The 11,700-nt window shown below is 39.7% G+C and overlaps 1 pseudogene; it reads left to right on the top strand.

Moving 5' to 3' along the window:
* The first annotated feature begins 3,359 nt into the window (after positions 1-3,359).
* Positions 3,360-5,711, top strand: LOC122213120 (annotated as a pseudogene).
* The last annotated feature ends 5,989 nt before the right edge of the window (positions 5,712-11,700 follow it).

Below are 11,700 nucleotides of genomic sequence, written 5' to 3'. Positions count from 1 at the left end.
TTTCTTTAACAGCTGCTTTAAAGCCTTTTTTCAAATATTTCTAACCTCTGTGTTATCTCAGCATTGGCATCTTTTCCCATGTGAGTTGAAATTTCCCTGATTCTCTGCATTCAGAGTAATTTTGGTTTGTATCCTGGACATTTTAAATATTATGAGACTCTGAATCTTACTTAAATCCTATGAAGAGTGTTGATGTTTTTGTTTTAGCAGTTAATCAACCCAGTTGGGTTCGGTCCTCAATTTCCAACCAGTTTTTTGTGGGTTGTGGTTTCAAGGTCAGTTCGGTTTTCAAATCCTTTTGCAGTGCTATTTAGATCTGTTCCAGATGTTCACCACCCAGGGCTCAGCCTGGGACTTGGGTATAGTCTGTTCCATAGCTCAGTTCCAAAGTCTCTGTATGTTGGTTAGGTCACAATCAGGAATGCATAGCTCAGAGGTTAGCCTAGGAGTCCATGAGCAACTTTCTCCTCTCTCTTGGCTGTCTCTGACACTTTTCAGCTCCCTGAACACCTCTTTTTGCTGATTTGAACAGAAAACTGGGGTTTTATTTACCCCACTCTGGCATGCACAACCCCTAGCTGTGCTCACATCTGGAGCCAAGTTTTAGGGTAAGAAAGCCACAGGAGTTTGCCTTATCTCTGGGGACCACAGGGCCTCCTGTTGGAGAGGAAGTTCCCTTCCTCAGAGTTTTAGGCTCCTGGAGGCCTCCAGTGCTGCCTCTGACAGCAGCACCATTAGTATGCCAAGACTGCTTGTGGGATGAGGTACAGGAGAATAGAAAAAAGACAAGAAGGAATGAGAAAAAGAAAATAAGTCATTTCCTCCCCCCTTTCTAAGTATCAGGAAACCTCTTTCCCTGTCTTCAAGCCAGAACTAAAGGGCTTTTCCTCGAGCTCTCTCTGTTCACTCCCAGGTTTTAGACTGTGCTGAGTTCAGGCCAGTAGACACTAGAAAGAGAAAAAGAGTAAACTCCGGTTTGATGGTTCTTCAAATTCTGGTCTTCTTTTCCAGCCCACTTGCTACTGCTTCCTTTTCAGAGTCCTCAAATGGCTGATTGATGCAATCTCTCCAGGTTGTATAGCTGCATTCAGTGAAAAAGTGTATTAACTATATTTTCCTATTCTTTATGTTCTGGTATCTAGGGTCTTGCTAATTGGGGAGGGACTACCCCTCTCAGGACTAGCTAATTCTTAGAGATTTTCAACAGTTCACCTGGGGGCACACTTTTCATATGCAAATTAAAGAGTCCAAACCCCATACCCCCAACCACCTCCTTTACTGAAGTCTAACGCTTTGGGCTACCGGATCCACCTTCTGTAAATCACCCCAGAGCCAGACACCAGACACTCAGGACAGCCCCTATACCCTAGAGCCTCCTGAAATTTTTCAAACTAGCGAATTCCATGCCTGCTTACCTTGACTCTCGTGTTCCTTCCCACAGAAACTAGAGTAAATCTTCTTGCCCAGTTTTCCCTGCTGCCTCTGCCTCTGCCTCTGCCTCCTGACCATCCCAGGTGCTTCCCCATGTGGCCCCTCATGGAATAGTATGACCCTTCTCTTGGAAACTGTGAGTAAAAATCTCTCATGTCAATAACGGTCATCTCCTAATCTGTTGGCCTCACCATAACTAAATAATAATGAAACCTACATTTAAAAACAGAAGGACAGGTTAGAATGTGCGTATTTCATCTCACATGGAACACTCTTTATTTATAGACATAATCAGCCACAACTTTTTTCAGTTATAAATCAGAGAAATTGGCTCTCCCAAAAGATGGACTTTTTATGCCTTGAGTAACTGAAAAGTTCAGTTTATTTGTTTTTCCTTGTCTGTACTTTCTCATTTTAAAAATTTTATCTATCTATCTATCTATCTATCTATCTATCTATCTAAGTAATGTCTACACCCAACATGGGGCTTGAACTCACAACGCCGAGATCAAGAGTTGCATGTTCTTTCTGACTGAGCCAGCCAGGCGCCCCTGTCCTGGCGCCCCTTCTCCTTTTTAAAACAACAAGTCTGTTTTAGTGTTATAGGGGGTCATGCTTCTCTGTGTAGTATCCCTTCCCCTTCCTACTGTGAATTTCCTTTAAGGAACCACTCCTGAGCTACTGCCAGCCTGTATGGTTTGGGTGTGAGTCACCATGGCATCATCCCCCACTGCACAGAGGTCACAGATCTAGTCTGCCCAGTAACATATTCCAATGTCCTGACCACAGCTGTCAGTTCAGAAATTAAAGCCAAGCCCAAGACTTTGCATGAAACTATTGAGAAAGAGCATCTCTGTTTCTGCTGGTGTTACTTAGTGAATGGAATGTAAATCTGAAGTTGCCTCTTCCCACTGTTTTTAAAGAGGTTACCAAATGGTAAAAAAACAACCAAGAAGAAAGCAGAGCTGTGTGTTGGTAAACAGATTTTTGGTAATATTGATATGGGTCCACCACTGCTGAAGACCTTCCTCTTCCCATGGCACTTTAGTTACACAAATTAGTGAATTCCTATTTTGCTTGAGCCAGTCTGTGTTCGTTTTCTGTCACTTGCAGCCCAAATGTCCTGACTAATGTATAAATGAGCCCTTTGTCTATTATAGTTTGTTGTGGCCTGAATCTTGAGTTGATTATCTTTAATCAACAGCACATGGAAATTTTTATTGGAGTCATTTGTTGAAATCCATTGGAAGGAATTGTAACTTGCTGGGTGAATTTTATCTGTCCATACCCTCTTCTTAGTTGTTTTTGTCAATGAGACTTGGTCTGTGTTGCTTAGAGTGCTGATGAGTTTGAGTTTTCCCCAGAAGCAGACCCTGGGTAGATTTGAAAGCCAATAGTTTATTTCAAAGGCAATCCCAAGAGTATCAGCAGGGGATTGAGGGAATAAAAGTGGAAAGAGAAGAATGCATTATTACAAAGGTTTCTGGGGCTCATCCCTGCCTGGGAATTCTAAAGAACATTGTAGAATAAGCTCTAAAAATACCAACTCAGAGTATATGGAACCAGAGGGTATTTATCCTCCAACTCATATCCATCATTGGCTGAGGTCTGTTTCCAGGGCTTTAATTCTCCCAGCATGTCTGGCCTGCCCTGCTCAGGAGCTGAGAGCAAGTCTTTAGGTGGAGAGTTGTAGATACCTGTAATAGAATGTGCTAGGCATGTGTGTGAGGGACCCAAGGTTCAGAGGGATGTGGGAGGCACACAGCCAACCTCTGCCACCAGAACTATGAGTGTTCTTGTTTTCCATTTCTTTGCTTCTAGCTTAGCCTCTGAAGGTGTATTGATTGCATGTGTATTGATTCATATGTAATGACTCTTCACAAACACAGTAGCTTTAAAACTTATCAGCTTCCTCCATGTTTGGGACGATGAAATTGAAGTCAAAAGTGTGGTGTTCTCTAGGCTATTTCAGTCATTCATTCATTCATTTCTACAACAAATGCTTTGGGACGACAGAAATCAATAAGCAAAAGTCTCTGTTCTTGCCAAGCTCAGAAACTGATGGCAAGCAGATAGAAATGTAATTACTGGTGGAATGAAATCATACTTGCTTTCATAGAGGTGAGTAAAAACTGCTATGAGAACACACAAAGAAGGCTGTGTTTTTATCTTGAAAGATGAGGAAGGATACTTATTCTCCTTGTTATTGCTATGTAGCAAACCACCCCAAACTTGTGGCATAAAATAGCACCCATTTCTTTATGCTTCTGCTTTGGTGGGTCAGTAATTTGAAAGGGAGTGTAGAGGAGTTAGTGTGTCTTCACATTATGGTGTCTGGAGCTTGGCTACAAAGGCTTGAAAGCTGGAGGCAACACACTGGGTAGGGTGTGGAACCATCTGAAGGCTTCTGGCAGTTGATGTTGATGTTTGCAGAGACTACAGAGAGGTTGCCAACTGTTACATCTACACTTGGCCTCTCCATGGGGCTCCGTGGTATCCTTATAGCATGGTGGCGAGATCGAAAAGCAAGTGCCCCAAGACAACCTGTCAGAAGCTGTATTGCCTTTTAGGGCCAACCTCCGGAAGTCATGTAGTGTCACCTCCACTGTGATCACAAGCCTTCCCAAACCCACTAGGAGAGATCTTAGACCCATCTCTCAATGGGTGGAGTCTCAGTCATATTACATAACAAGCAGCATTTGGGAAGGGAAAGATTGGTGCATCCACTTTGGGTAAACACTGTCTACCACAGTATTGAAGGGATAAAATCATTTTGTCCATCTTCTATTTAGTAATATATTTTCTGAGCCACATTATTTTCTGAGAAGTACCATTTTAAATTATTTACGTTGCCTAAATCAGATTGCCTCATAAAGATATGAAGAGAGGGATTTATTATTTAATGCATTTGTCACTGCTCCATTGCCCGCACAGACTTCCTCCCTCGTCCATATTTTGAGAACCAATGCCATAGAACCTGGACACAGTGGTGAAGAGGGCACCAAAATTACCAGACCAGACTCTTTTTAGAGGTCAGGCAAGGGCAAAGACTGTAAATATTCTTATCTTATCTTAGTACTAAGTTGTTTATGGACATACAAACCCATATACCTGCTAAGTTCATTTCTTTTTTTTTTTTTTTTTTTTTTTGGTCTTTTCATAGTGTTATTTAAATTCTAGTTAGTTAACATAGAGTACAATATTGGTTTCAGGAGTAGAATTCAGTAATTCATCACTTATATACAACATCCAGTGCTCATCATAACAAACACCCTCCTTAATAACCATCATCCATTTAGTCCATCCCCTGCCCACCTCCTTCCATCACCCCTCAGTTTGTTGTTCTACATTGTTAAGAGTCTCTAATGGTTTGGGGTGCCTGGGTGGCTCAGTCAGTTAAACATCTGACTTCAGCTCAGGTCATGATCTCATGGTTTGTGAGTTCGAGCCCCGCTTTGGGCTCTGTGCTGACAGGTCACAGACACGAGCCTGCTTCAGATTCTGTGTCTCCCTCTCTCTCTCTGCCTTTCCCTTTCTCATGCTCGCTTGCTCTCTCTCTCTCTCTCTCTCTCTTCCCCTCTCCCTCCCTCCCTCTCTCAAGAATAAATAAACATTAAAAAAATTTTAGCTCCCTCTAGCTGCCATCTTTGTGTCCCAGCGTGTGTGTGCCTAATCTCAGCTGGTCCACCCAAGATCCCCTGAGCACCAACCCTAGTCCCCCATGCACGGTCCCATTTCCACTCCAACCAGGTGAAAGAAACTATCACGAACCAGGAGAAACTCGCCAAACTTGCAAGCACAAGTGCAGGCTGGTGGGAAAGGAACTGCCCACGGAAAGAAGAAAGTGGTTCATAAAACAGCTACGGCAGATGATAAAAAACTTCATTTCTCCTTAAAGAAGTTAGGGGTAAACAATATCTCTGGTGTTGAAGAAGCAAATGTGTTCACAAACCAAGGAACAGTGACCCACTTTAACAACCGTAAAGTTCAGGCATCCCTGGCAGCGAACAGGCCATGCTGAGACAAAGCAGCTGACAGAAATGCTACCCGGTATCTTAAACCACCTTGGTGCAGATGGTCTGACTAGTTTAAGAAGACTGGCTGAAGCTCTGCCCAATCTGTGGATGGAAAGGCACCACTAGCTAGCTACCAGAGAGGACGATGATGATGAAGTTCCAGATCTTGTGGAGAATTTTGATGAAGCTTCCAAGAATGAAGCCAACTGAATTGAGTCAACTTCTGAAGAAGATAAAACTTGAAGAAGTTACAGGGAGCTGGTATTTTATATTATGACTGCGTTTTAAAATTTTCTTCATGGGTCTGATAAAATCTAGATCTCTGATATTTTTAAGCCCACGCCCCTTGGACACTGCAGCTCTTTTCAGTTTTTGCTTATACAAATTCATTCTTTGCAGCTAATTAAGCTGAAGAAGGCTGGGAATAAAGTTTGAAACAAGGTTAATAAAGTTCTTTGCCTAGTTAAAAAATTTTTTTCAAGAGTCTCTTATGGTTTGTTTCCTTCTCTCTTCTTTCTTCCCCCACCATATGTTCATCTATTTTGTTTCTTAAATTCCACATATGAGTGAAATCATATGATACGTCTTTCACTGACTGTTTTCGCTTAGCATAATACACTCTAGCTCCCTCCACCTCACTGCAAATGGCAAGATTTAATTCTTTTTTGATAGCTGAGTAATATTCCATTGTGATTACACATACCACATCTTCTTTATCTCTTCATCAGTTGGTGGACATTTGGGCTCTTTCCATAATTGACTATTGTTGATAGTGCTGCTATAAACATCAGGGTGCATGTACCCCTTCAAATCTGTATTTTTGTGTCCTTTTGGGTAAATACCTAGTATTGCAATTGCTAGATCATAGGGTAGTTCTATTTTTTAACCTTTTGAGGAAACTCCATACTGTTCTCCAGAGTGGCTGCACCAGTTTGCATTCCCACCAACAGGGCAAGAGGGCTCCCCTTTCTCTGCATCCTCACCAACATCTGTTGTTTCTTTTGTTGTTAATTTCAGCCATTCTGACAGGTGTGAGTTGATACCTCATTGTAGTTTTGATCTGCATTTCTCTGATGATGAGTGATGTTTAGCATTTTTTCAGGTATCTGTTAGCTGTCTGGATGTCTTCTTTGGAAAACTGGCTATTCATGTCTTCAGCCCATTTCTTAACTGGGTTATTTGTTTTCTGAGTGTTGAGCTTAATATCTTTATAGATTTTGGATACTAACCCTTTAATATCTGATATATCATTTACAAATATCTTCTCCCATTCTTTCAGTTGCCTTTTAGTTTTATTGATTGTTCACTTTGCAGAAACTTTTTATCTTCATGAAGTCCCAGTAGTTCATTTTTGTTTTTGTTACCCTTGCCTCTGGCCTGGTGACATGTCTAGCAAGAAGTTGCTCTGGCTGAGGTCCAAGAGGTTGCTACTTGTGTTCTCCTCTAGGATTTTGATGGTTTCCTGTCTCAAATTTAGGTCTTTCATCCATTTTGAATTTATTTTTGTGTATGGTGTAAGAAAGTGATCCAGTTTCTTTCTTCTGCATGTTGCTGTCCAGTTTTCCCAGTACCATTTGTCGAAAAGACTGCCTTTTTTCTATTGGATATTCTTTCCTGCTTTGTTGAGGATTAGTTGGCCATGTAATTGTGGGTCCATTTCCAGGTCTGCTGTGTTCCATTGATCTATGTGTCTGTTTTTTGTGCCAGTACCATACTGTCTTGATGTCTATAGCTTTGTAATATAGCTTGAAGTCCAGAATCATGATGCCTCCAGCTTTTCTTTTCTTTTTCGGGATTGCCTTGGCTATTTGGGATCTTTTGTGGTTCCATACAGATTTTAGGATTATTCCTTCTACCTCTGTGAAAAATGCTGGTGGTATTTTGATAGGAATTGCATTAAATATGTAGATTGCTTTGGGTAGTGTAGACATTTTAACAATGTTTGTTCTTCCAATCCATGAGCATGGAATGTTTTCCATTTCTTTGTGTCCTCTTCAGTTTCCTTCATAAATGTTCTACAGTTTGTTTTAATAAGTTTATTTATTTATTTTGAGAGAGACAGAGACAGCATGAGTGGGAGAGTGTCAGAGAGAGAGGAAACAGAGAATACCAAGCAGACTCCATGCTGTCAGCACAGAGCCCAACCCTGGGCTTGAACTCACAAACCCGTGAGATCATGACCTGAGCTGAAACCGAGAATTGGACGCTTAACCAACTGAGCTACCCAGGTGCCCCAAGTATTCTCTAGTTTTCAGAGTACACATCTTTTACCTCTTTGGTTAGGTTTATTCCTAAGTATCTTATGGTTTGGGACGCAATTGAAAATGTGATCCATTCCTTGATTTCTTTTTTTGCTGCTTCATTATTGGTGTATAGAAATTGAACAGATTGCTTGATTTTATATCCTGGGACTTTGGTGAAAACATGTATTAGTTCTAGCTATTTTTTGATTGAGTATTTTGGGTTTTCTACATAGAATATCATGTCATCTGAAAATAGTGAAAGTGGACTTCTCCCTTGCTGATTTGGATGTCTTTTCTTTCTTTCTTTTCTTTTCTTTTTTTCTTTTTTTGTTTTTTTTGTCTGATTGCTAAGGCTGAGACTGTGAGTACTATGTTAAATAGTAGTGGTGAGAGTGGACCTCACTGTCTTGTTCCTGTTTTGTTCCTACTGTCTTGTTCCTGACAGTAGAGGAAAAGCTCTGAGTTTTTCCCCATTGAGGATGATATTAGCTGTGGGTCTTTTGTATATAGCTTTTATGATGTTGAGTTATGTTCTGTCTATCCTCATTTTGTTGAGGGTTTTTATCAAGAATGAACACTGTATTTTGTCAAATGCTTTTTCTGCATCTACTGAGAGGATCATATGGTTCTTATTTTTTATTTTATTAATGTGGTGATTTGCAAATATCGAACCACCCTTGCAACCCAGGAATAAATCCCACTTGATCATGATGAATAATTCTTTTAATGTACTGTTGGATTCCATTTGCTAGTTTCTTGTTGAGAATTTTTGCATCCATGTTCATCAGGCATATTGGCCTGTAATTCTCCTTTTTAGTGGGGTTTTTGTCTGGTTTTGGAATCAAGGTAATGCTAGCCTCATAAGGAGTTTGGAAGTTTTCTTTCCCTTTCTATTCTTTGGAACAATTTGAGAAGACTAGGTATTAACTCTTCCTCTGGGAAGGGGCACCTAGGTGACTCAGTCCGTTAAGCATCCGACTTTTGATTTTGGCTCAGGTCATGATCTCCTAGTTTGTGAGATTGAGTGCAGAGCCTGCTTGGGATTCTCTCTCTCCTTCTCTCTTTCTGCCCTTCCCCATCTTGTGTTCTCTCCCCCCTCCCCTGTCTCTTCCTCTCTCCCTCTCTCCCTCCCCCTCCCTCCCTCCCTCCCTCTCTCTTTTAAACTTAAATTAAAAAAAAATAAGAATTCGTCTGGGAAGCCATCTGGCTCTGGACTTCTGTTTGTTGGAAGATTTTTGGTTACTGATTCAGTTTCTTTACTGGTTATGGGTCTGTTCAAATTTTTTACTTCTTCCTGTTTCAGTTTTGGTAGTTTGTATCTTTCTAGGAATTTGTCCATGTCTTCCAGATTGCCCAGTTCCTTGGCATAAAATTTTTCTTAATATTCTCTTATGATTTCTGTGGTGTTGGTTGTGATCTCTCCTCTTTCGTTTGTGATTTTATTTATTTGGGTCCTTTCACCTTTCTTTTTTGTGAGTCTCACTGGGGAGGGGAGGTTATCAATATTATTAGTTCTTTCAAAGAACCAAGTTTTAGTTTTGTTGATTTGTTCTACTGGGTTTTTTGTTGTTGTTGTTGTTGTTTCTATATTGTTTATTTCTGCTGTAAACTTTATTATATCTGTTCTCCTGCTGGGTTTAGGCTTTATTTGCTGTTCCTTTTCTAGTTCCTTTGTAGGTGTAAAGTTAGGTTGTGTATTTGACACTTTTCTTGCTTCCTGAGGTAGACCTATATTGAAATATATTTTCCTTTTATGACTGCCTTTGTTGCATCTCAAAGGTTTGGGCTATCATGTTTTCATTTTCATTTGCTTTCATGTACTTTTAATTTCTTCTTTAATTTCCTGGTTAACCCATTCATTCTTTAGTAGGATATTCTTCAACCTCCATGTATTTGTGGTCTTTGCAAGTTTTTTCTTTTAGTTGACTTGAAGTTGCATAGCGTTGTGGTCTGAAAACATGCATGGAATGATCTTGATCTCTTTGTACTGTTGAGGGCTGATTTGTGATGCAGTATGTGAACATTCTGAAAATGTCCCATGTGCACTCAAAAAAAGTGTGTATTCTGCTGCTTTAGGGTGAAATGTTCTAAATATATCTGTTAAGTCTATCTGGTTCAGTGTTTCATTCAAACCCATTGTTTCCTTGTTGATTTTCTGTTTATATGATCTGTCCATTGCTGTAAGTGGGGTGTTAAAGTCTTCTATTATTGTATTATCATCAATGAGTTTATGTTTTTTATTAATTGATTTATATATTTGGGTGTTGCAAGTCAGGGGCATAAATATTTACAATTGTTAGGATCTTCTTCATTGATAGACCCCTTAATTATGATGTAATGCCCTCCTTCATCTCTTGTTATAGCCTTTGTTTTATAATCTAGTTTGTTTGATATAAGTATGGCTACTCTGGATTTCTTTTGGCATCTATTAGCATGATAAATGGTTCTCCATCCCCTCATTTTCAATCAGCAAGTGACTTTAGACACTTTAAACACTTAAATAAGTGTCTTGTGGGCAACATATTGATGGGTCTTGGTTTTTAATTCCTTCCGATACCCTGTGTCTTTTGATTAGAGCATTTAGTCCATTTACATTTAGAGTGATTGTCGTAAAATATGAATTTAGTGCTATTGAGTCACCTGTAAAGTTGGTGTTTCTGGTGATGTTCTCTGTTCCTTTCTAGTCTTTTTTCCCCACTCAAAGTGTCCTCTTCAGGGACGCCTGGGTGGCTTAGTTGGTTGGGCATCCCAGTTCAGCTCAGGTCATGATCTCATGATTTGTGGGTTCGAGTCCTGCATTGGGCTCTGTGCTGGAGGCTTGGAGCCTGGGGCCTGCTTCGGATTCTGTGTCTCTGCTCCTCCCCCACTCACACTCTTTATTTCTCTGTCTCTCAAAAAATAAGTAAACTTTTAAAAAATGTCAATAAAGAATCCCCTTTAATATTTCTTGCAGGGCTCTTTTAGTGGTCATGAACTCCTTTAGTTTTTCTTTGTTTGGGAAACTCTTTATCTCTCCTTCTATATTGTATGATAGCCTTGCTGGATAAAGTAGTTTTGGCTGCATATTTTTCCCATTCAGCACATTGGATATATCCTGCCATTCACTTCTGACCTGCCAAGTTTTTGTGGATAGATCTGCTGTGAACCTTATTGGTCTTCCCTTGGAGGGTCAGGACTTTTTCCCTTGCTGATTTCCAGATTCTTTGCTTGTCTGTGTATTTTGTGAATTTGACTATGATATGTCTTGATGATGGCTGGCTTTTGCTGAATTTAATGGGAGTTCTCTGTGCTTCTTGGATTTCAGTGTGTGTCCTTCCCCAGATTAGGGAAGTTTTCAGCTATAATTTGCTCACATAATCCTTCTGTACCTTTTCTTTCTCTTCATCTTCTGGGACTCCTATGATATGGAAGTTAGCATGTTTTAAGAAGTCACGGAATTGCCTAACTGCCTTCTTGATCCAATACCTTTCTTTTCCTCTTCTTTATAGCTTCATTATTTTCTATGATTTTATCTTCTATAACACTAATTCATTCTTCTCCTTTGTCCATCCTTGCTCTTATGGCATGCATTTGGGTTTGCATCTTGGTTATAGCATTTTCAATTCCTGCCTGACTAGATTTTATCTCTTTTATCTCTGCAGTAAGGGATTCTCTAGTATCTTCTATGATTTTTTCAAACCCAGCTAGTATACTTATAATTGTTGTTATAAATTCTAATTCAGATATTTTATTTATATCCATATTGATTAAATCCCTGGCTGTTACTTCTATTTCCTGTTCTTTCTTTTGAGGTGAATTTCTTCACCTTGTCATTTTTGTCCAGGAAAAAGAAAAACAAAAGTGAGATCCTAGGTTGTTTTGGTCTGCTTGTTAAAAGCAGCTACATCCAAAAAATTAAAATATATATATATATATAAATTTTTTAACAAAAAAATAATTTAAAAAAATAAAGGAAAGGATAGCTAAATCCTATTTCCCCTAGAGCTGAAGCTTTACAGCACTTTATGATT

The sequence above is a fragment of the Panthera leo genome, chromosome A2 (genome assembly GCF_018350215.1).
Source record: "Panthera leo isolate Ple1 chromosome A2, P.leo_Ple1_pat1.1, whole genome shotgun sequence".
NCBI classification, from domain to species: domain Eukaryota; kingdom Metazoa; phylum Chordata; class Mammalia; order Carnivora; family Felidae; genus Panthera; species Panthera leo.
The sequence above is the reverse complement of the archived record's forward strand: the minus strand, read 5'-3'. Positions and strand labels throughout refer to the sequence as shown.